This window comes from Leptinotarsa decemlineata, unplaced genomic scaffold (assembly GCF_025532065.1).
Source record: "Leptinotarsa decemlineata unplaced genomic scaffold, Ldec_3_MD MMD2_tig00026336_RagTag_RagTag, whole genome shotgun sequence".
NCBI classification, from domain to species: Eukaryota; Metazoa; Arthropoda; class Insecta; order Coleoptera; family Chrysomelidae; genus Leptinotarsa; species Leptinotarsa decemlineata.
This window is the reverse complement of record NW_027412692.1, coordinates 4,935,275-4,961,377: the sequence shown is the minus strand read 5'-3', so window position 1 is coordinate 4,961,377 and position 26,103 is coordinate 4,935,275. Positions and strand designations below refer to the sequence as shown.

The window sequence follows — 26,103 nt, the reverse complement described above, 5'->3', positions numbered from 1 at the left end:
TCAAAATGGTAGGCATTGAATTCTCAGAAATTACTCATGTTTTTGCCTAACGGAAATTATACTAAACAGATGAGGAATGAAATAAGTAATAACAAATTTGTATGTTGAACGGTTTTATTGAAAAAAAAGATAATAATGATGAAGATAATGTACTGAAAACTGAAAAATAATTCGGAGGGTCCTAGGTTGAAGTCAGCACACCACTCTCCTAAGCAATCTACGGTTTTGATCAGTTGACAAAAATTAAAAAATCGTTGGGCATAGCGTAACCCGAATCTTCCTCTTGAAGATGATCGAAACACGTGTCGAGGTATTGAAATAACAGTTTGGTGTTGGGAAAAAACTAATATCCATTACTACACCGAAGGTTCCAAACAGTGCATCATAAGAATCATAAACTCACCAAAAAGTTACTCATAATAAAAGATTACGTACAAAATGATTTTTGTGCATGATTTGTCGCGGAGAATAACAAACACTGCATATATAAACAAAATAATTTATTATACAATAGCATACAAAAATAACGAATTGTCACTGTGATTCCTTATCAATAAATATTGTTACAACTACCTCTGCGGAAAAATCTATTAATATATCGTCGATTATTGGAAGAATTCAGCTGACCGAAGGTGTGAGGAATCGGGTTTCTTGGTTGGAAACATGGCTTCATATTACCAACTTTTGGCATCGCACGTGGAAGTCCTCTCGTTTGAAACATCCAGGAAGACCTTGGAGGGTAGGATGGCAGTGGCTTATTGAAATTTGCCTGAACATTAGACAAATCCAATGACATCAAGGGAACCGGAGTAGATACTTTAGGTTCTGGCAAACGGTAGGTAGGCAGTGGTTTGTTATTGAAATTTGATCGTACATCAGACAAATTCAATGACATCAAGGGAAGCGGAGTAGATACTTTAGGTTCTGGCAAAGGGTAGGTCGGCAGTGGTTTGTTATTGAAATTTGACTGGACATTAGACAAATCCAAAGACATCAAGGAAACTGGAGTAAATCCTTTAGGTTCTGGCCAAGGAGTGGATGTAAAGTCATAAGTAGGGCTATCCGGATTCTCCAGCGGTATGAGAATGGGCTTACACAATGTATTTGTTTCCAAATCCATTTCTTGAGGACAACTCTTTTCTTGAGAAAGCGTGTGAAGCTTCCCCACTCCCCTAGATTCTTCAGGTGTCATAGAAGTATTTAATATTATATTTGGGAACTTTTTTTCGACGGGAAATATCTGTTTTGGCAGCTCTGGTCCCATTTTAGGTTCGTACCATTTTTCTTTTGGTGGTATAAGTTGATATACTTGGTTGAATTTGTTCGGTGCTGCATTTTTTACTATATCTACTTTAATTTTTTTGGCAGGTGGCTCCAATACGCTTCTATGTTTCGTAAGGAGTCTCTTTCTATCTGGTTTCATTTCATGTGCCAAAGCTCCCACGACTCCTAATGAAAATGCTATTCGTATTGCTGTCAACGTTTTAGCTCCATCAAATTCTTCTACGCTCTTTTTCGGTATCCTTTCCAGTCCGCTCGTAGAAACACCTTGTTTCTTGACACCAACAACATCAAATCTCTTCGAGATGATTGTTTTGGCATTGACTTCAGTTTCAATTTCAGTATCCCTTTTTTCTCCAGATTTGGTTTCTTCATTTGTATTGTTAGCTTCTTCAGGAAGTTTTTCGGGATTTTCCAGTGTCTGTCTGTTTTCGGATTCTACTTGAATACGAACTAATTTTACGAATAGCTCTTTTTTGCCGGTAATTATTGCTTTCCCTCCAAAATGTTGTTCCATTTGTTGCCCTTTTTTTATGTTTGTGATCGTCTCACTTTTCGTCGGTTTTTTGAATGGAGGATTATCTTTTTTGATGTGAAGGTCTGATTTCCTTCCATGATGAAGATTGTTATAATTCGTCAGATTTCTCTTTCTGAAACTATATTCGTGATTTACAAACATTTTTCTTAAATTTATATATTTTAAAGGATGAAATTTTCTCGTAGCGCCCAATTACATCTGCAACTATCAAATAAGTTTTCGATACTAAATTATTTCATTCATGACAACCTCATATATAGTTTCGAATACTGAGAGAAGTACCTACAGACAGGTAAATTTATGAAATGATTCCTTCCAATCAAAAGGCAAATGTATGGTTTTATTGGCAATTTCAGACCTCTTTACCTGGCTAGTGCAAGACTATTAGAAAGTACATTATGATAATTCTAATCGTCAATATACATACACTAAGTTTTTCAGTAATGTATGAAAAATAGCAAACAAAAGTATAATTTGCATTCTGAAAATATTTCATTGATTTAGAAAATAGTTTCACTGAGGATCGTTTCAGTTTGTTGAAGGTGTACATTAATTTTAATAGCCACAGAAATGTATAGGTTTGATATAATTTCCAAGTAGAGCACTTTTGAATTTATAAGAATTAATAGTAATATTTTGTGAAATATTCAATTGAAATGTACATGAAAAAACTTCAATGTGGCTTCAATATATTGGTAAACTCAAGAATCAGTAAGTCATTGTAGTATATTACTGAAGATCTTGTATTATACTTATCAAAAATAAATGTTTTAATATAAATTCCACCACCATTAAAATTTTAATTAATAGTTTTTTGATGTTCCTGGTAATAACAAATGAGAAAAGCTTTCGTGCGCCCCTCGCTATCAGCTGATTTTGAAACGTATTCTTCAAGCAAGTGTTTTAGTGCAATATTTTTCATAAGAACGAAATTAAAATATATAATGGTCAATTTATAGTATATTATGCAACGATCATGTAATGATGGTTATTAAGACACGAGCATTAACCGGGATACGAAACGAGCCGAAGGCGAGTTTTGTATGGTATATGCGAGTGTATTAATAACCATTACATGAGAGTTGCATACGCTATTTTTTCTAAACCCGATAAATAATGAAAAACTATGAATATTATATTTGTATTGAACACATTTATAGTAATTAACTCATATTTTTTTAAAAAACACAAACTTAATGGTATTATCATGGATATATGAAAACTATAAAGATTCTAATTATATTTATATTGAATATAACAACTGTAATTAATCTGATCTTTTAAAAATATTGGAGTCGATGGTATTCCTTCTATATCGCTGTTTTCAGACATTTTGATAATATAGGTAGGTAATATGAAAACTGATTTTGACAAATAAAGCAATTAGTTACTTAGGTTAGAATCTAGGACAAACAAAGGAACAGGATTCTTGATTGAAAAATTATGGGTTTCTATTGGTTGATAATCTGTATCGTTATGAAAAATCTGTATCATAATGGATATCATTATGAAACGGATTATGGTCATATAAGTGTATTGTTAGAGTACGGGTGTAGAAAAAAAATATTATATGCTATGAACGTTATGTAAATTTCAATAAGAGAGTAGATTTTACCTTTACTGATCCTTGAGACAGACCAAATATAGGCCGGCTCAATGCAAAAATATAATCAACTTACTGATGACTTGATAGTGTGTGTGTGTAAATACTATACTCGAAGTATAGTATTCTCAGAGATATACCAAATTGTCTTGTAGCAAAAAAGCAAAAGCAAAAATCTTTTTTATTGAAATAAACTAGTTACATGTCTATATTTCATGAGTACCTCCACCTTAAGGGTAGAGTAGCAAAGTGACTCCAGACAGGCGCGCCCTCGCTAAGATGCGGCGGTGGAGAACGCCTCCGCGATGCTAGCGGGTTGACGCTCACCCAGAAACATAGACTTTATTAAAAAACGACTAGGTAATGTGACTCCTGCCGCCAAGGCTTATGCACATCATTACATGGTTTTGATATTCAGGTCATTCAAATGAAAACATAGATGTCGATGTGTTGGTTAGCTGGATACTCTTGGAAAAAGTTCATGAAAAAACCAGGACAGAATGTTTACAGGAAGTTTTCGCTTCAATGAAATGTATCGTTCATTATCAGTCACGATACGAAGCACCTTATTCTGCATCGTCTCGAGTCTCCGCAAAGGAGTCTTCTTAAAGCTAAAAAACATAGGACAAGCGTACAACATAGCTGGCCTGATAATTTGCTTATATATCAGGAGCTTGTTGTCCACACTCAGTTTGAAATTTCGTGCAATGAAAGGGTAGTTTCGTTTAATCGCCGCTCCCGCTCTCTGAATTGCCAGACTCAAGTGCTCATGAAAATTCAAGCGCTTGTCCAGGATAACTCCCAGATATTTCTCACTTTTCTGTTCTTTCACACACTTTCCTTGAATCGTCAATTTCCTGAAGATCTTCACGTCGGTGACTTTTTTCGTGAAATTCACAAGTTCAGTCTTTGACGGATTTAGCCTTATCTTATTCCTCTCCATGTATGGTACAACTAACCGATCCAGATGAATCTGTATTTGGCGTGTTGTCACCTCTCTAGAGTAAGAATGGGCATATATGGCACTATCATCTACATTCGTTTTTGCGAACTTGTACTTGTCTCCTTCACACTCGATTTCGTTATTATTCTCGACTTCAGTTCCAATTTCAGTCTCCTTATTTCCCACAGATCTTGTTCCCTTAGTCATATTCTCAACTTCTTCCGATTTTTTTTTGATATTTTCCAGCATCTGTCCGTTTCCAGATTCTACTTGAATACGAATTAATTTTATGAAGAGCTCTTTTTTGCCGGTAATTATTGCTTTCCCTCCAAAATGTTTTTCCACTTGTTTGTCCTTTTAGATTTTTTATGTTTGTGATCGTCTCACTTTTCGTCGGCTTTTTGAATGGAGGATTATCTTTTTTACTGTGAAGGTCTGATGTCCTTCCATGATGAAGATCATTATAATTCGTCGGATTTCTCTAACCAAAAGATTACTCATAATAATAGATTACCTACAGAAGGATTTCTGTGCACGATTCGTCGAAGATAATTACAAACACCGTAGTTACTAACAAATTAATTTATTATCCAAAAGCATCGAAAAATAACGAATTGTCACTAGTTCTTTTTCAATAAATATTGTTACAACCTCTTCTACGAAAAAATCTCCCCCTATTGACATATCGTTGATTATTGAAAGAATTCAGTTGACCGAAGGTGTGAGGAATCGGGTTTCTTGGTTGGAAACATGGCCTGATATTACCAACTTTCGGCATCGCACGTGGGAGTCCTCGTGTTTGAAACATCCTGGAAGACGGTGGGTAGGATGGCAGTGGTTTGTTATTGAAATTTGCCTGAATATTAGACAAATCTAATGACATCAAGGGAAGCGGAGTAGATACTTTAGGTTCTGGCAAAGGGTAGGTCGGCAGTGGTTTGTTATTGAAATTTGACTGGACATTAGACAAATCCAAAGACATCAAGGAAACTGGAGTAAATCCTTTAGGTTCTGGCCAAGGGGTGGATGTAAAGTCATAAGTAGGGCTATCCGGATTCTCGAGCGGTATGAGAACGGGCTTACACCATGTATTTGTTTCCAAATCCATTTCTTGAGGACAACTCTTTTCTTGGGAAAGCGTGAGATCCTTCCCCACTCCCCTAGATTTTTCAGTTGTCATAGAATTATTTAATATTATATTTGGGAACTTTTTTTCGACGGGAAAAATACGTTTTGACAGCTCTGGCCCCGTTTTAGGTTCGTACAATTTTTCTATTGGTGGTATAGGTTGATACACTAGGTTGAATTTGCTCGGTGCTGCCTTTTTCACTATATCTGCCTTAATTTTTTTGGCAGGTGGCTCCAATGCGCGTCTAGGTTTCGAAAGGAGTCTCTTTCTATCTGGTTTCATTTCATGAGCCAAAGCTTCCATGATTCCTACTGAAAATGGTATTCCGTTTGCTGTTGACGTTTTAGCTCCATCAAACTATCCTACGCGCTTTTTCGGTATCCTTCCCAGTCTGCTAGTAGAAACACCTTGTTTCTTGATAGCAATAACATCAACTCTCTCCGGGATAATTGTTGTGGCATTAACTGGTGTTTCAATTTCAGTATCCCTTTTTTTCCGAGACTTTGTTTCCTCACTTATATCGTTAGCTCCTTCGGGATTTTCTAGTGTCTGTCTCAGTTCGCATTCAGATGCTACCTGAATGCGAACTAATTTCACGAAGAGCTCTTTTTTGCCGGTAATTACTGCTTCCCCTCCAAAATGTTGTTCCACTTGTTGCCCTGGTATATTTTTTATGTTCGAGACCGTCTCACTTTCCATCAGCGTTTCGAATGGAGGATTCTTTTTTTTGCTGTAAAGTTCTGATTTCCTTCCATGATGAAGATCATTATAATTAGTCTGATTTCTCTTTCTGAGACTATACTCGTGATTTCCAAACATTTTTCTTAAATTTATATATTTGTGAGAATGAAAAATACCCGTAGGGCCAACTACTTCTTCATCTATCAAAAAAGTTTTACATACTGAATAATTTAATTCATGACAAACTCATTTTTAGTATCGAAAGTTTATAGAAGTACCTGCAAACAGGTAAAATTGGTGATTAGAGAACCAGCCAGTAATATTTTCGAACGATTAATTACAGATCATTTATGAGTACCTGTAAATACATAATAGATATTGATGATGCCAAATACCTAAGTGATCTCTTTCAAACAATCGGCAAATATATGGTTTTTATTGACAATCTTAAACCTCAGATTTTACCTGCCTGGTGCAAGACTATTAGAAAGTACATTCTAATAATTTCAATTGTCAATATACATACATAGAGTTTTTCCTAATGTATGAAAAGTAACTAACAAATCTATAATTCGCATTTCGAAAATATTTAAATGAATTTCAAAATATTTTCAGTAAAGATCTTTCCAGTTGGTTCAATGTTTCAGATAAAAATCTACTATCGCTTTACTGTATTTTCTAGAATGACAATTAAAAAATATCAGTGAAAAATATATAATGATCATGACCTAACCAAAAGATTACTCATAATAATAGATTACCCACAGAAGGATTTCTGTGCACGATTTGTCGAAGATAATTACAAACACCGTAGTTACTAACAAATTGATTTATTATCCAAAAGCATCGAAAAATAACGAATTGTCACTAGAGTTCTTTTTCAATAAATATTGTTACGACCACCTCTAGGGATAAATCTCCCCCTATTGACATATCGTTGATTATTGAAAGAATTCAGTTGACCGAAGGTGTGAGGAATCGGGTTTCTTGGTTGGAAACATGGCCTCATATTACCAACTTTTGGCATCGCACGTGGGAGTCCTCGTGTTTGAAACATCCTGGAAGACGGTGGGTAGGATGGCAGTGGTTTGTTATTGAAATTTGCCTGAATATTAGACAAATCTAATGACATCAAGGGAAGCGGAGTAGATACTTTAGGTTCTGGCAAAGGGTAGGTCGGCAGTTGTTTGTTATTGAAATTTGACTGGACATTAGACAAATCCAAAGACATCAAGGAAAATCCTTTAGGTTCTGGCCAAGGGGTGGATGTAAAGTCATAAGTAGGGCTATCCGGATTCTCGAGCGGTATGAGAACGGGCTTACACAATGTATTTGTTTCCAAATCCATTTCTTGAGGACAACTCTTTTCTTGGGAAAGCGTGAGATCCTTCCCCACTCCCCTAGATTTTTCAGTTGTCATAGAATTATTTAATATTATATTTGGGAACTTTTTTTCGACGGGAAAAATACGTTTTGACAGCTCTGGCCCCGTTTTAGGTTCGTACAATTTTTCTTTTGGTGGTATAGGTTGATACACTAGGTTGAATTTGCTCGGTGCTGCCTTTTTCACTATATCTGCCTTAATTTTTTTGGCAGGTGGCTCCAATGCGCGTCTAGGTTTCGAAAGGAGTCTCTTTCTATCTGGTTTCATTTCATGAGCCAAAGCTTCCATGATTCCTACTGAAAATGGTATTCCGTTTGCTGTTGACGTTTTAGCTCCATCAAACTATCCTACGCGCTTTTTCGGTATCCTTCCCAGTCTGCTAGTAGAAACACCTTGTTTCTTGATAGCAACAGCATCAACTCTCTCCGGGATGATTGTTGTGGTATTAACTGGTGTTTCAATTTCAGTATCCCTTTTTTCCCGAGACTTTGTTTCCTCACTTATATTGTTAGCTCCTTCGGGATTTTCTAGTGTCTGTCTCAGTTCGCATTCAGATGCTACCTGAATGCGAACTAATTTCACGAAGAGCTCTTTTTTGCCGGTAATTACTGCTTCCCCTCCAAAATGTTGTTCCACTTGTTGCCCTTGTATATTTTTTATGTTTGAGACCGTCTCACTTTCCATCAGCGTTTCGAATGGAGGATTCTTTTTTTTGCTGTAAAGTTCTGATTTCCTTCCATGATGAAGATCATTATAATTAGTCTGATTTCTTTTTCTGAGACTATACTCGTGATTTCCAAACATTTTTCTTAAATTTATATATTTTTGAGAATGAAAAATACCCGTAGGGCCAACTACTTCTTCATCTATCAAAAAGTTTTACATACTGAATAATTTAATTCATGACAAACTCATTTATAGTATCGAAAGTTTATAGAAGTACCTGCAAACAGGTAAAATTGGTGATTAAAGAACCAGCCAGTAATATTTTCGAACGGTAAATTACAGATCATTCATGAGTACCTGTAAATACATAATAGATATTGATGATGCCAAATACCTAAGTGATCTCTTTCAAACAATCGGCAAATATATGGTTTTTATTGACAATCTTAAACCTCAGATTTTACCTGCCTGGTGCAAGACTATTAGAAAGTACATTATAATAATTTCAATTGTCAATATACATACATTGAGTTTTTCCTAATGTATGAAAAATAACTAACAAATCTATAATTCGCATTTCGAAAATATTTTAATGAGTTTCAAAATATTTTCAGTGAGGATCTTTCCGGTTGGTTGAAGTTATAATTTGATTTTCACAGACATAGTGTTGGTCTAATTTTAAAGTAGATCACTTTTAAATTTCTAAGAGTTTCAAAAACAACTTTCCAACTCTGATTGATTCCTGTATGATCATTGACTCAATATTGTTTCAGTTATGTTATTTGTCCAACTATTTTAATAACTGATCTAGTTCTAGGTTGAGGTGAAAACTACTTTGCAGTGACTCTCCACCATTACTTATTATAAAATATCGTTTTGTCTGTTAGAAATGTGAATAAAGTAAAAATTTGTATTTGTAAAATTATAAAACAACGATAAAAATTAATTGGCGCTCCGGGGCGACTCCATTGATTCCAGTGGAGCCTCTGGAGACACCCTACATTTTGTTTTATGAGAGAGAGGACATTGGTAGATCAAGATCTTCATATGACGTGGTGCTGCAGGTTTTTCCGGGTTTTCCTGCAGCTGGAAAAGCAAATGCGCCACTGGAATCAATAAAGTAAAATTATCACGACAAAGTACTTTTCAATTTAGGGAAACCATTCATTCGATCAGAAAATTTTAATCTTAGACATAAATCATATGACAATTACTTCGCGAATCTGAACGGCAGATGTCTATTAGAGAGTTTGATAATTCAAGAGTGAAAAAGTTTTTCAAAAAGACGAGTACATATTACGATGATATATTATGCAACATAAATCCGATCCAATGGGCTAAATACCGCCTCGTTGATGCATTATTGAAATCTGTTGCACTTTACAGAATTCTACAAGCGAAACTGGTTGCAATGAGCGTTTTTTGTTCCCGTATCCTTGTCCTTCTGAGATACCAGTGCTGGACTGGCCATCAGTAACTGATGAAGTTACCGTGTAGCGAAAAGTGTCTGAATAAAATTCTAAGATTATAAGAAATATAATATTCCATATTGATATTTCACATCTCCTAAAGTACCTACAACTACTCCTTGGCTAATACCAATTTGAACATTTGCATCCAAGAAAAAAATTTTAGAGTCGCGATCGCGGTCGAAGTGTTCTTCGCTGAACCTACCTGGAAGAGAGTGTATCTGGTTAGTGTTATACTTACCTAAGTAGCCTGACTGCGACTAACGGGGGCGGTCTGTTATTCTGTTTAGTCGGCCTGGGATGTTTGTCCCTTTCTCGGAATCTGGGGTCATCCATATTTAACGCATCGTGTAGATCGCGGAACGCTGGATTTGAGTGCGATCTGATTCTATAGAACGTGCTTTCTGCATGTTCTCTCATATACCCGTCCACATATTGCGTGTCCAGGTCTAAGTCTCTGTATATAAATCTATTGGGTATATAATAAGGTGCATTTACAGCGGCCCTTACGCTCGCATTCATAAACGATTGGATCTTCTTCCTGTATGTCTACACACACTGGCCCCAGGCAGTGCATGCATACAGTATTATTGGCATTAGAATCGTTCTGATTCTGATGCGTTCTGAGAAGAAACATACCATGTACCAGTTCTCTGATAAGAATCGAAATGAGTTTGAATACTGTATCTATAATTAATATCATGGATAATGTTATTAATTTTCATCAAGTAACGGGTCAGGGTATTCATACATATTTTTTGTTTACGGTGGTACATATAACTACCCTTTAAATAACTTTATAAATAATAAATACTTATCGGGTAAAAAATGCGCCATCGAGGAACAAATATACAAATTGAATCAAGTATTGGGTATAGAAATTACAAGTATTGACTGGTTCGAAATCAATGTATTATCATTCACGATTTTTGCATGAGAAGTTTCTTCTACTCAATTGAGTATGCTGCATTTGAACTAATGTAATGTTATTCTTCAGTCCCTCTTTAATTCTAGATGAACATCAGTGTTTCAGATAAAAATGGATTATCGCTTTACTGTATTTTTAAGAATCACAAACAATATCAGTGAAAAACATATAATGATCATGAACTGACCAAAAAATTACTCATAATAATAGATTACGGGCAGAAGGATTTCTGTGAACGATTCGTCGAAGAAAATTACAAACACCGTAGTTATTAACAAAATAATTTATTATCCAAAAGCATCGAAAAATAACGAATTGTCACTAGAGTTTTTTTTCAATAAATATTGTTAAAACCACCTCTATGGAAAAATCTCCCCCTATTAAAATATCGTTGATTATTGGAAGAATTCAGTTGACCGAAGGTGTGAGGAACCGGGCTTCTTGGTTGGAAACATGGCCTCATATTACCAACTTTTGGCATCGCACGTGGAAGCCCTCTTGTTTGAAACATCCTGGAAGACCTTGGTGGGTAGGATGGCAGTGGTTTGTTATTGAAATTTGCCTGAATATGAGACAAATCCAATGACATCAAGGGAAGCGGAGTAGATACTTGAGGTTCTGGCAAAGGGTAGGTCGGCAGTGGTTTGTTAGTGAAATTTGACTGGACATTAGACAAATCCAATGACATCAAGGGAAGCGGAGTAAATCCTTTAGGTTCTGGCCAAGGGGTGGATGTAAAGTCATAAGTAGGGCTATCCGGATTCTCGAGCGGTATGAGAACGGGCGTACACCATGTTTTTGTGTCCAAATCCATCTCTTGAGGACAACTCTTCTCTTGGGAAAGCGTGTGATCCTTCCCCACTCCCCTAGATTTTTCAGTTGTCATAGAATTATTCAATATAATATTTGGGAACTTTTTTTCGACGGGAAATATATGTTTTGGCAGCTCTGGCCCAATCTTAGGTTCGTACAATTTTTCTTTTGGAGGTATATGTTGATATGATTGGTTGAATTTGCTCGGTGCTGCCTTTTTCACTATTTCTACTTTGATTTTTTTGGCAGGTGGCTCCAACGCGCTTCTAGGTTTCGTAAGAAGTCTTTTTCTATCCGGTTTCATTTCATTCGCCAAAGCTTCCATGATTCCTACTGAAAATGGTCTTCGGTTTGCTGACGTTTCAGCTCCATCAAAATCTTCTACGCGCTTTTTCGGTATCCTTCCCAGCCTGCTAGTAGAAACACATTGTTTCTTGACAGCAACAACATCAACTCTCTCTGGGATGATTGTTTTGGCATTGACTCCAGTTCCAATTTCACTATCCCTTTTTTTCCCAGATTTTGTTTCCTTGGTTATAGTGTTAGCTTCTTCGGGAAGTTTTTGGGGATTTTCCAGTGTCTGTCTGTTTTCATATTCTACTGGAATACGAACTAATTTAACGGTAAGTACTTCTTTCTTTCCAAAATGTTCTTCTCTTTTTTGTAGTTTTGTTATGTTTGAGAGAGTCTCACTTTCCATCGGCGTTTCGAATGAAGGATTATCTTTTTTGCTATGAAGTTCTGATTTCCTTCCATGATGAAGATCATTATAATCCGTCGGATTTCTCTTTCTGAGACCATACTGGTGATTTCCGAACATTTTTGTTAGACTTATATATTTTGAAGAATGAAATATACTCGTAGCGCCAACTACTTCTTCAACTATCAAATATCGATACTAAATTATTTCATTTATGACAAACTCATTTATAGTTTCGAATACTGAGAGAAGTACCTACAGACAGGTAAATTTATGAAATGATTCCTTCCAATCAAAAGGCAAATGTATGGTTTTATTGGCAATTTCAGACCTCTGGTGATAAAAGAGGTGATTACAGAAAGTACCAATAACGGTAACAGGTAAATTTATGAAATGATATGAAGTGATTCCATTCAATCAAAAGTCAACATTATAATATGGTAATATACATACTCGAAGGTATTCAGTAAAGTATGAAAAATAACGAACAAAAGTATAATTTGCATTCTGGAAATATTTCATTGATTTTCAAAATATTTCCAGTGAGGATCGTTCCAGTAGATTTCAGTAGGTTGTCATATCCAAGGAAAACTTAGAATCTTAGTATTCAAGAACAAACCTTCCATTTCTGAAGAACTGTGTTTTCACGAACTCCTCACGAGGTAATTAAATGAGGCACATCACTATTTTGATCCCATATATGAAACAATATCATACCTTACGTCAGCAATGATGTTAGTTGACTTACTCAACTTGTAAGCTGTTCTATTTCATAAAATGTTGTGTTCCTGTGTTGTTTCAGATTTGTTATTTGTCTAGTTAATTGAATAATTGATCAAGTAATTCTAGGTTGAGTTGAAAAACATTTTGCAGTGGCACTTCACCATTTAACATTATAAAATATCGTTTTGTCAAAATCTGTTAGAAATGTGAATGGAGTCGAATTATCATAACTAAGTATTTTTTAATTCAAAAGATTACCTTTATTGTTGTGAAGTTCTGATTTTCTTCCATGATGAAGATCGTTATAATTCGTCCTGATGACTAAACATATTTGTTAAATATATATTACATTTAAAAGAATTAAATATACCTATCAGATAAAATAAAATTACAAATAAACATTACCACAAGCCTAGAACAAAAAGTAAATATATCAATGAAATACCAATATTTTATTTTTTAATAGTACTTGTACTGGTAATTCAATAAATGTCACGCACAAGCTCTGAGCTTCAGTGCCTTGTTATCTTCATTTCTGTGCTTGTTATATGTTCATTTTTTATGTTTTTATTCGTTATTTAAATAAACATTATTATTATTATCACTAAATATTTTTTTAACTCAAATAATGGAGTACTTATAGAAAAAGGAAGAAAACAATGAGAAACATTAAAAAAAATTCTCCAATTCGTATCCTGAAAAAATTCTGTATATGGTCTACACATCTTTGTGAAATATTTTTTGAAAGCTTTTTGAAATTTCCTTTCTCTTTGCCCAGTGCGTTTCGAAAATACTGGATTAATCATGTAATTATTGACAATATTTACCTGCCAGGCTCAGAACAAGCTAGTAATGTTTTTGAAGGGTTAATTTCAGATCATTTGCAATTACCTGTAGAAAGGTCATCATAAACATAAGCATATATATATATATATATATATATATATATATATATATATATATATATATATATATATATATATATACATATAGACACACATACGTATATAGGGTACAAATAATATTAAAATACTCAAACACATATGAAATTGATTAAAGATATCATACAATAAAGAAATACCAAAAAAGTTCAAAATGTTCAAATGCAGTATACCATACTTTGTTTAATGAAAAATACAGTTGATAAAATAAATTAGAGATAGCTGTCCTCATAGAACTCTTCTAAACTATAATAGGATCTACCACATAAGTCTTATCTTTTACTGATTTTCGAAATACACAGTTATCCTCTGAAATTTTAATATGGTCAGGTAAATGATTAAACATCTTGAGACCATTATAATGTATAGAGTCTTTGACTAGAGTAGAGGCTGGTATGGGTAATCTTAGGTCATTAGATTGACGGAGGGCATAATAATTGAAGCAACCGCTAAATATCAATTTATGTTTGGTAAATGAACATACTGTTTCTAAAATAAAGATTCCAAAAGCTGTCAAATTGGGGTTTGCAGGAGTCTCGACTTTTGGCATTACTCATGAATCTTATAGCTCTTTTCTGAATAATGAACACCGTCTGCATTTGACTTTTGCAACATACTCCCCAGAAAGGAATTCCATACCTTAAATGCGACTCAACAAGTGAGAAAAAAGCCGATTTAGCGGCAGATAAACCAATACCCTTAGAGGTTCTCACTGCAAAACACCCTGAAGCTAGCTTTTTATTGAGGGTTATAATGTGATCGGTGAATTTGAGTTTATTGTCAACTATTACCCCCAAAAATTTAGTACTAGGTCTGTTTTCAATTATCCTGTCCGCGACCTGTGTTGGTAAATGAATGCTGTAAATAGCTTTATATATAATTGTTATGACATATGTCAAAACAATGGAATGTAAAGATGACATATGCGATAGTCCACAGGAATACATATACTGGATGTTTTTTGAGAATTCAGTTAAGGTTAATATTTGTTTATTTTTTTGATTGTGGAAGGTTATGGACCCAAAAAATAGTGAGAAGCAGATAAGTCACTTTCACTAAATCAATGAAAACAAATAATTTTTTACCAAAGTTATAGAAGTTATGTAGACAATTTACAAATGGCAAAAAATATTTATTAGAAAAAAACTGGAAGAGTCATTGTAATAAACTGATATCGAAACTTAGTTCTGTTTCGTATCTGATACGAAATCTCAAGCTCCAAATGTAGTTATTGCCCAAAAAAAGATTATACGGATTTTAGTAGACGTTAATCAGAGAACCTCCTGCAGAGATTTATACAAACATTTGAAAATTCTAACTTTCCCGGATATTTTCATTTTTGAAATGTGTGTATTCATTCACACCAATAGGTCGAAATATAATCGCATGTCATCTTACCATAATGTAAATACAAGAAAGTGCAATGATTTTTACATAAATCCCGTCAAATATTATATAACCGCTAAATCACCTTCTTACTTGGGGCTAAAACTTTATAACAAACTGCCCGACTCACTGAAAACTACCGATAGAATTCAGGTTTTCAAAACAACCCTCAAAAGGTTTTTATTAGAACATAATTTTTATACCATAGATGAATTTCTCAATCTTCCGTAATTTTATTTCTCTATCACATTAATTTAATGAAACTGGAATTGAATGAAGTTGATATGTTTTGTCCATCATTGTATGCATATGACAATCTTTCATGTACGTTTGGTTTAATTTTACTCTAAGCATTATTTTATGTATATGTACAAAATGCTATTTGACCTATAATATAACTTTGTAAGTTCTACAGGATTAATAAAGTGATTTGATTTGGTTCTTTAAAAATAAATAACGTAAATTCTGTAACAAGTGCTAGTCCGAGACTGTTTCTTATTTCATGACCTGAACCAGTAGAACTCCGAGTAGACAGCTTGGGTTCTCATTGAAACGCTTGCGTGACCAGAATGAAATTTTTTGTCGCAGAGCCGCTTAATCATGTTAAGAATTAGACATGCACTCACCAATAATTATCTTGACATTCTCAGATTGAGGTTGATTATCATAGATGTATTTTTGTGTGGCCGGTGCAGTCGTGCATTGTTCTCGTCTGAATTTTACATTTTTGGGGTTAACCGAATACCGTGATACTGAGTATCTCTACCTGATCGTAGCATCATGTCTGATTTGAGTGGTGAGATGTTAAAACTTTTTCTCAGCACTTGAATTTGAAAAAATCGTGTTTCATCAGTTTTCTCGATGTTATGTTTTAGATGGAAATTTCGACCACCCCGTAAATTATTTTCGAAAATTCGATGGATCTGTTCATGACTTAATGCTCAACATGTGATTCTGTAAAATTTCACATTTTCAACTGTTACTGTCTATGAGTTATGATTTTTTCGGAGTGATGCTGTAACTGTCAAATTTTTCAGATAAAAATGAATATTTCGAAAACTAACAAATTTGGGTATAGGTATTGTTACACAAAGTGGGCCTAAAATGTGCTGATAAATTCAAAATGTAATGAAATACAGGGTGTTCCATTTGAAATGAGGAAGTTGTCCTCAAATTCCGGTATAACGGAAAGAGACCGGAAGTTAAAAATATTTTAGTTGAGAAGGCCATTTTGTAAAACCCACTACCACAAAATTTCAAGTTTTTATCTTGAGTCGTTCTCCATATATTCCTAACAAACGCTAGTCGTTCAATATGTCTTTTGATAGTATTTGGTATTCAACTTCAGAAGTAAAACTCACTTAGCGCAATTTATTGATAATTTCATAGGTTCAAGTACCCACAGAAACGTTGAAAACAGTATCAGGGTTCTAGAAAAACCTTCAAGTAGGAATTTACATCTATTTATTTTAAACATCGTTCAACCCGATTGGTAGATTAATAATTACCAGTATTACTGGGGAAACAATCTCTTCCTACAATGAAAATATTAAATAAAAATGAAAATCTTAAATAATCGAAAAATAGAAAATGATTGTTCAATTTCATTTTATAAAACTTAACAGAAATCAATCGTAAAAAATCTATATCTACTTTAATTAAAGTCCAAAGCAGCTTCACACTTACTCATTGGATTGTTTTACCGTAAGAACTGATCACGCTGTTTTCCAATGTAAGGTTGCAAGTTGTACACCGCAGTAAGAAAGAAGAGGAAGAAGAGGAGTCGCACTGCAAGGAGCTGATACGCCCCAGAAACGTAAGATTTTAATTTGGAGAGAGTGGAACTATTGTGGAAGAAGGAGGTAGAATAAACCCAATAGAAAGACAATGATTTGGAGTTGGTTCGGAGCTGGATCACCTAAGCGCAGTTCAGTAATGGGCACAGTAAGACTTTAACTATGCTATGGCCTATTGAATCATAAATGGAAGAACCCAGAGGAGAGCAGTGCTGCGCCAACTTGTCTTACTCAGAACATAAATCAAATACGTGCTGGATAAAATATTTTTCTACGGATGCTATACAATGTGCCACTTCTCTCATCGCTTTCATACGTTCAAAACGAAAGATTTCTCACGCTTGAGAAATGTCCACCATTACAGTGAGAAATAATTTCTCACTGTTATCACGATAACCCAAGACAGTCATGAATTGTTACATGTCAGATTGATATGACACGTTCTCCATGTTGACAACGCTACGCCGACAAATCGTGTGCAAAAACCTCAAGTTTTGTTTTTCTTGAAAGCCTTCAGAAAGATTCCCTTTGAAAAAATTGGAACATTTTGATTTTCCACTTTGTTATTGGTAATCAAAGACGTTAAAAAGGGAAAAATTCAATTAAAGCAATGAAAAAGTTTGTTTTAATATTCAAATTTATTCGTATTCTTATTATTCAAAGTTACAAAGAAATGATTTTTCATAATTTTTAGCTCTATTTGTTTAAAAAGTTGTTATAAACAAATGTATTGTTTATAAGATATTTGAATTCTTTATGGGAGGATTTTTATCAGTGATGAATATTATGATTTTTGAAAAAGAGGTCTTTTCCTAAAATTTTTTTTAATTGCTTAAAAACGCATTTGTTGATTAACAATTGTTTTTGCTGCTAATTATGAATATTAAAAAAAGATTTTTTTAATCATCATTTTTATTTCTCTTTGATATTCTGATTTATTTTTATTTTTGTTTCATTCAATAAACAATTTGTTTTAAACAAATTTATTTCTATGATATATTTTTTTAAATACTCCCAAAAAAAGAAACAATCATGTGTCACTTTTTATGTGAAAAAAGGAATTTTTTCATTTTTACAAAAAAAACTTTTTTTGATGGCTTTCAAAAAAAGATCCAAAAGGAGAAAAAAATTTAAGGTTTTCAGTTTGAAAATTATCAGGGTTTTTATATAAATTTTAAACTTGTAAAAATTAGTTAATTAACTACAGTATATCTAATAAAATAATCACGGAAAAACATTTTTTCCATGGATTTTCGTTTATTCAAGTATCTAGAATATATGTAATTTTTTTTCTTAATAATGATATTTAATGGGTTAAAATATATTCTATTGTTCAAAGGTCCCTATCAGCACGTGCGAGACACGCATCGCCCGCTTTTAATGCTATTTTCGTCTATAAATTAAAATTATAAATATTGGTGATAGAGTTCCGGGAGGTGGGACTTTTTTAGTAAATTTCAAATTTCTGATATCTTCATTATTTTCCGAGATATTTGCAAAAAACCAAACTCCATATTTCTTACTAAATTGAAATGGAAATAGAAATAGTTTTATTCATCACTAAAATTTTCACACATACATAATTGCAAGACTAAATACATGAGAAAACTTATTGGACTAGTCAAAAGTAAAACGCTAAAAGCAAAACACAAATGTTTGATCTTGAACAAACTTAAAAGAGAAGACTACATGTATAAAATAAACTAAGTCATTTATCTAAGCACTAAAAGCAAGAAATTCATCCATACTGTAGAAGCAGTTATCCAACAAGAAATCATATAGTTCATTCCCCATTACAGTTCTACTTTTATTGATCCCTATAAAAGTTGTTATTTTATTGAAACATTTAATACCCAAGTATTTTGGGGAATTTTGATTTACACTCAAGCGAGAGTAGGGGTGGTATAAAGTATGTTCACCCCGAATAGCTTAATTATGTATATCAGAGTTTTTTGGATATAGGTGTTTATTATCATAGATAAATAACACTAGCTTTAATATGTACATGCACGGCAATGGTAGGATGTTGAATTTTTTAAACAGTGGTTTACAAGAGTCCAATGGACGTACTTGTCCATACAGCGTTTATACCTTTATAACTTTTGCAATTTTTTCGAGCCCCTCTTGAAATTTTTCAAAAATTTCAAAAGAGTTCATTCCGAATCGAATGAGAGCCCTGAACATAAGTTCCAAAAAAGAATCTTGTGGCCCAGACTATATTGCGCATGTGGGCCTCGAATTCTTTTTTAGAAGCGAATGAGAAGGTAATAGAAACCGAATGAATAATATCGAGAAATTCGTAGAACATACGAGGGGTAAATATAAAGACCATTCCGGAAATCAAGGAAAATAATATGCGAATAAGTTCAGACAAGCGATGAGGTTACAATTGAATGTGAACAAGTGAAATAAGTGTGATAACAGCATATGTGTACGAAGTTACCAAACTGTAATGACATATTCATGGTTTCAGTCACAAACACACGTATGTGGGTTGAATTTTCATCGAGTACGGTACATATTGGGGGAAATTCAGGAACTTTCCATCCGAAAACATATCGATTTCAGGCAAGATCCCACAATTGCTGGTTTCTTATCAGAATTTCACTTTGACGTCACATTATATAAAGAAATATTCTTGAAATATTTCTCATTATCATGATGTAGTGAATGCCGACGTATCATTCTAATTAGATACAAAATTTTAACCGGAGATAATCCACAAGCGTTCATCTACAATCATTGTTCTCTCAAACCCAAACGCATCAAAATTCTAATATGAATACATATCGACATACACCAAGCTTTTCTTGTTTATTTCCAGGAAGTGGAAAATATAGAATGGAATGATATTTCTTTCAGCAGCTGAAATAATAATCATAATGCACACATGATTTGGGAAGGGAACTGTAAACACAATGAAAACTTAATGACAAGATATATGTAGCGATGAAATATCGGTTGTATATTATAATTTCTGTGTGTTAGAACATGAGGCTTTTTCAATGAGTTGAAATATTTTTTCTGAAACTACTGACGTGCGCTATGATAACGCATATATTTTAGTTAGCAAAGAAATCGTATTTATCAATGTTATTCATACTAACCAAAAACTCAATTCAAGTCGAACCGAGTCTACACTAACACCCACAAAATTGTTTTTGTAAGTTACTTTGGACTTTGGGAGTCAAAAGATTCCTGTCGAAAGCATACACATTTTCATTTCTTCTGAAAATCGTCAAGAATGAACACCGTGAACTACGTGTAGTTATTCATTGGGTTAAAAAATCATGTCTTCAGAGTGGGAAAGACATCATTCCACCAAGACTCTGATTACCAGAAAATAATCATTTTGACCGAGAGTTCTACAAAGAGTTTGCAAAGTTCGACGAGAATGTCTCAATATTACCTCTATTTTTCTTCATCTTTTTGAACGATACTTTTCTCCAGGGACTGAAAACTTCGCAACGGAAAATTTCCCACTTTGATAACGAAAGAGGTGAGGTGGTGAATGAACAGTTAAAGTGAATTTGGCACTTCCTGATCTCCTTCAGAATAAATTCAAACCTTGGAATATAGAGAAACACTATTATCTAGTCAATACCATAGGAGTGCAATAAATCACTCGTAGGATCGCGCTACGATCAGATTAGATAAGTTTTGTGTCGCTATGATCGTCTTCGTTAGATCACCTTCCCACATATCTTTCTCCATTCCATCCTATTTCTTACTATTTCTCTCGAATTTCCGGTCTTTTTCAAGTCTTTTTTCATCACTTTCAACAAGCTAGATCTAGGTGTATCTCTTCTTTCTCTTCCCGCTGGTTCAAAATCCGTCATCATGCTCACATTATCTTCTTCCATTCTCCATATGTGTATCTGCAATATGACTCTTTATTTCCTGATTTCTAAGACTATATTTTTCCACATTCTTCTGCAGTTTTCCTGTTCCCTTCTTCTGTTCCCTTTTACCTCGCTGGTTTCCAATCCGTCATCATTGATACTACACTATCTTCTTTCATTCTCCATATGTGTCCCTGCAATGTGACTCTTTGTTTCCTAATTTCTAAGACTATATTATTTCCACATTTTTCTCCAGTTTTTCTATTCCTTTCTTCTGTATTCACTCATATCAACTCTAATTAGCCCCATTATTGAGCGCAGTATTTTTCTTTCTTTATATCTTCTTCATCTTTCTTAGTCAATGACATTGTCTCTGCTGCGAACATTATTGGCGGTCTTATTATTGTTGTATACATTTTCATTTCAGTGTTACTTGATATTATGTTGGCTTTCATAATTTTCTCCTTAATCCCCATTTCCTTTCTTCCATCTTTGGCTATTGTGACCCCAAGATATTCATATTTCTCCACCTCTACAAGTGCTCCCCTATCTTAATTTTGTTTCTTGTCTGTCCTGAATTTTGTTTTCAATTGGCTTCCCTCTGTAATAACTTCTTCCAACATATGTCTTATAATATGTCTAGAATCACTTAGTCATCTGAGTAGCCTATTAATTGTCCACCTTCTGTTCTTACTGTCCCACTGTTTATCTTTCTCGTGGCGTATTCAAGTGCTATGTTGAAAATAATCGTTGAAATTGTGTCTCCTTACCCAACCCCTTTATTTACTTACGCTTACTATGCTTTTTCACTTTCCATTTATCTGGCAATTTTTCTTTTCTCCATATTTCAGTATCAATCTGTACATTATTTGCTTTAAATAGTCCCTCCCATATTTTAGCAATTCTATATTAATGCCTTCTTTCCCTGGAGCTTTTGCGTTTTGGCTATTATTTATAATCTCATTTACTTCTGCCAGTGACGGTTCTTCTATTTCTTCTGTCTCAAGCTCTATTTCTGTCGGTGTTTCTTATCATTTCTTCAGCAGTTCTTCAAAGTAACATTTTCACACCCCTTCAATGTCCTCTTCTCTCTTAACTACGTTTCCATTTTTGTTTGTTATTCCTATTATTCTGTCTTTGAATGTATTATTCTATTTTCTCACCTCATGGTAGAATTAACGTGTATTTTTATTTTCTTTTCCGATGTCTTCTAGTTCTTTTGTCAGTTATATCCTTTAAATATTTTTAATTACTTAATTGTATATTTTTGTCTGATCGTATTCTTCCCTAAGTTCTTCGTTCTAAGTCATCCCAATCTTGCTTCCACCTTCTTTTTCAACTCTTTTACACAGTAACTGCTTTGAAAATATAAAGATACATGCAAGTTAACAGAATTAGCAAAAGTAAAGAAATTGAAGGACAGAGATTTGGAGATAGCTCTGCACATAAACGTAACTAATGAAAAAAACCTAAAGAAAGCGTTTCCTATGACCGAACTATCAAGAAATCAGATGTAATTTAATGAATATAGTCCTCTGTTTCACAAATAAGGAAATTATTGATATTTTCAATATTTTTTCTATATCTGAGACACCATAACCTCATGATAAGATTGCATTATCAACATCAATTTGGCGAAAACCCAATGAAACATGAGTCAAATCAAACAAATTTTGCTTAGTCTTTTTTAAAGACCTGGAAATATCACCATAGATGTTCGGCCAAAGAAGGTTATAATCCTTGAATAGTTTTTTAAGCTTTCTGATTGAAGGTATATTGCATTATTTTGGAGCTGAATGGTGAAAACAGATTCTGTCGTGTATCACCTTTCTTCTAGTTTCCTCCCTGGGTTTACAAAAAGGAAACTTCAGAATCTTTGAGAAATCCCAACCAATTCGAAAATATGTGACACGGAAACATTTGTAATGAATCAAAATGTACATTTCCAACATCCTAATCGCTAAACTTAATACGAGTACCTTCCAACACTTCAGTCTGTGACGGGTCATTCTTCATAGAATCGGAAGTAATTTGTTATACAGGTGTACGTTACGATACCCACTGAAAAACCTTGGCGGATTTGATGATTTGGAATTCTTTCTTAATTCAATATTCTGTAATGGTACTCTGATGGGCCAGAAGAAATATGTTTATGAGCATTTCTAATTGGATTATATTACCGGCTTTCCTGGCTGTAATCTTGAGTCTTATCTGTGTAAATTAACACTGTATATCCTTGGTCGAAAGATTAACGAACCCAACGTTTGAGTTTGCAACATTTCACACACAATGCATTATTTTCTGACGAAGTGGTGAAACTTTTTCAATTTTTGGAGGTATATTCATAGACTTATATTACGTACAATTTATGAGTGATGTGGAGAAGCACATCAACTCTTCTCGTCAATGTATGCAAGATCATTCATCATGATACTACTAAAAGCTGAGTCGAAAAATTTTTGGAGTAGGTCCAGGCACATATTTCCTATTGAATTTTCAGGAGTATGAAAAGGATCCAGGAGAGAATTTTCAAAAATACCACAACGTTCAACCTTTCATGGTTTTTGTACGTGTAGCACGTAAATAACTCTGGACTTGATATGAGCCTAGTAACGACAATTATGGGGATTGGGTTAGGTTACATCCAAAGTGAATGGATCTATTCGACCTTCCACCGCAACCCGCAAGGGTTTATTGGGGCTCACACCTATTCACACTCGACCAAATAAACCCAGCTTCTTAAGGAAGCCGATTAGTTTGTGTAGTGAGTGGTCTTTCAGGTCAGATGGTAAGAGTGCGGCTCTGCCGAACTCTAAAAACCTGATTTGGTCCCCAGCGGGGCAGGCACAAAGTATGTACTCTGCTGTTTCATCATATTCCAAACAGAGGCAACAAACACTGTCTTCCGACAGTCCGAGTCTCTACATATGATGATTCAAATGACAGTGACCTGTAAGAAGGTCTGTTAGAAATCTTAGTTCATCCCTACCCTAGTTCAACAACTGTGTGGTATCCACCTTCGAAGGGTGAATAAACGCCTTGGAGTGAGCCAATCCTGGAAGATTCTGCCAGAAGTTCATACATCTTCTTGCCATCCAGGTGTTCAATCTTTGTTTGGCAAAGCCTAAAGCGATGAAGCTGCTTGCAGCACCCTCCATTTCAAAGGAATCAGCAGCCTCATTGCCTTCCAGGCCAGTATGGCCAGGAATCCAGACCAGAGACAATCTGTTAAGTCTTTCTATCGAGGAGAGTCGTTTTTGGATATTAGCTACAAAATTAAACGTTGATCGGTAGAAGCCAAGAGCTTTCAACGCCGCTTGAGTGTGTATGACTTGTGTATGAGGTTGGATTCTTCCAATTTCTCCGCACACAATTCAATAGTGTGAATTTTCGCTTGGAATACAGTCGCATAGCAGATTGATATATGTCCTAGTTCTACGACTGAAAACACTTGCATCTGAACCAGAAGGTGTTTTTGATCCATCTGTGAACTAACAACTAATTGCTCTTAATATTTCTTTCTCCTGGAGGATCCAGTCCTCTCTACTCGGGAACAGTACTTTATAAGGCAGTTGGTAGTTGACAGTTGGTGGCATAAAGTTAGAGGTCATTTCCAGGATACTGCGACTTTCAATGTCAACCAACAGTCTGTTGAACTCTGCATTAAATTGATTTGTGCGATTGGCAGTGTGCACAAGTCTATATGCAGTTCATCTAGCTTCTCTCTCCAGAAAAATGTGGAGAGGAGGTGGATCTAGAAGGATCTCCGTGGCCGGTGACGGTGTGGTACTGATTGCACCACTGATGGCCAGACAAGCCTGTCTCTGCAGCCAGGGAGCTTCGCCTAGACCGTTTTCTGTAAAGCCTTCGGCCACCAGACAATTGCACCATAAGTGATCATTGGTCTGACAATCATCACATAAATCCAATGGATTTGTTTGGGACCTAAACCCCAAGTTTTACCACAAATCCTTCAACATGTCCACAGGGACAGTGAAGAACTCTCTCGGCGGAAAGTATCAGCACAAACTCCAACAAATCTGGTCATCTGAACAGTTGGGGAAGAACAATGTTGCTGCTTCGAATATTGCTGCGGTTTCCATCTCACTATACTCGTTCAAAGTAGTGAAGTGGACTCAGGAAGAGCTGAACCAACTCGACGTAAAGGCCCGAAAAATGAAGCACCTCCATAGTAGTTTGCCTTCCAAATCGTCTTTCACCGACATCAGGGAAGCTAGTCATCAGGAGTTGGCCTGCAACTATGAGAGAGTAGAAATTAGGTATTTATTTTTAAGGCAACTGACCAAGAGGCTGATGAAATTGGTTCAGTTTTCAACACTGAACGAGGTGATCACAACTATCACCCAGTTAGAACCCGTTTAGTAAAAAGCCCACATTGAAGATCACTTCACTTCTGCGGCAACACAAGGCTAAGCCAGTGTATTAAGTCTTCTTCAACGACATTGAAGCCTTCGGCTTATCAAAGCATCTGACCTTGGCTTTTCTCTTGCCATGCATTATCTCTCTAATCTCGAATACCAAGATCATTTCGACTTGCCGCACTAGGGCAAAAATTTTGGCTGGACAAATCAGAAGGCTGTCAGTCTTGGTTCATTGGGTGTGCTTAGGGTACATGATTGTCGGATCCAATGATCACTTACCTCAGGGTGTAGGCGAGTAGTGGATGATGTTGGTGCGCCCTTCCAAATGTATCAGGATTTTGGCGACTTCAAATTGAATAACGGATAAAATAATAATAATGATAATGATGAAAATAATAATGACACAATTTATTTCAGGATTGAAAAAATAATTTCAGGTAATTAATTGCTTATTCAGTTAGTATCACCTAAGAAATACAATCGGTATTCACTAATCTGCTTTCCGTTAACCAGCTGTCGCACTCCTACGAACGACAACTCTCAGACTTTGTTAAATTTATCACGTATAGTCAGTGGGCATACTTGAAGACTGGCTATAAATCAAATCATCTAAAGGAACAATTCGTTCAGGCCAGTCTCAACACCCTACACAGTAGGTTAATGGACTGACACCTATCAGAAAACAAGTACTCCCCTGGCTAATACCACGAAGGGCGTTGGATTATATCCGACAGGTGTCAGTGCAGGATTCTTCACAGAAGTTATTCCTGCATATGCTGTTGGCAATACAGGCAGATGGAGCGACGACAAACCTGTTGTTTGTTGTAGTCTTCAGCTTAGTTCGAGGAATGATACTCTGACGGAATTCGATTTTCAATTATCGGAAATCATCGACTTT

At 34.9% G+C, this 26,103-nt stretch overlaps 1 protein-coding gene across 1 annotated transcript in view; it reads right to left on the bottom strand.

The window, feature by feature from the left end:
* Positions 1-26,103, bottom strand: part of LOC111517838 (uncharacterized) — a 225,654-nt gene that overhangs the window by 167,360 nt on the left and 32,191 nt on the right. The window lies entirely within an intron of this gene.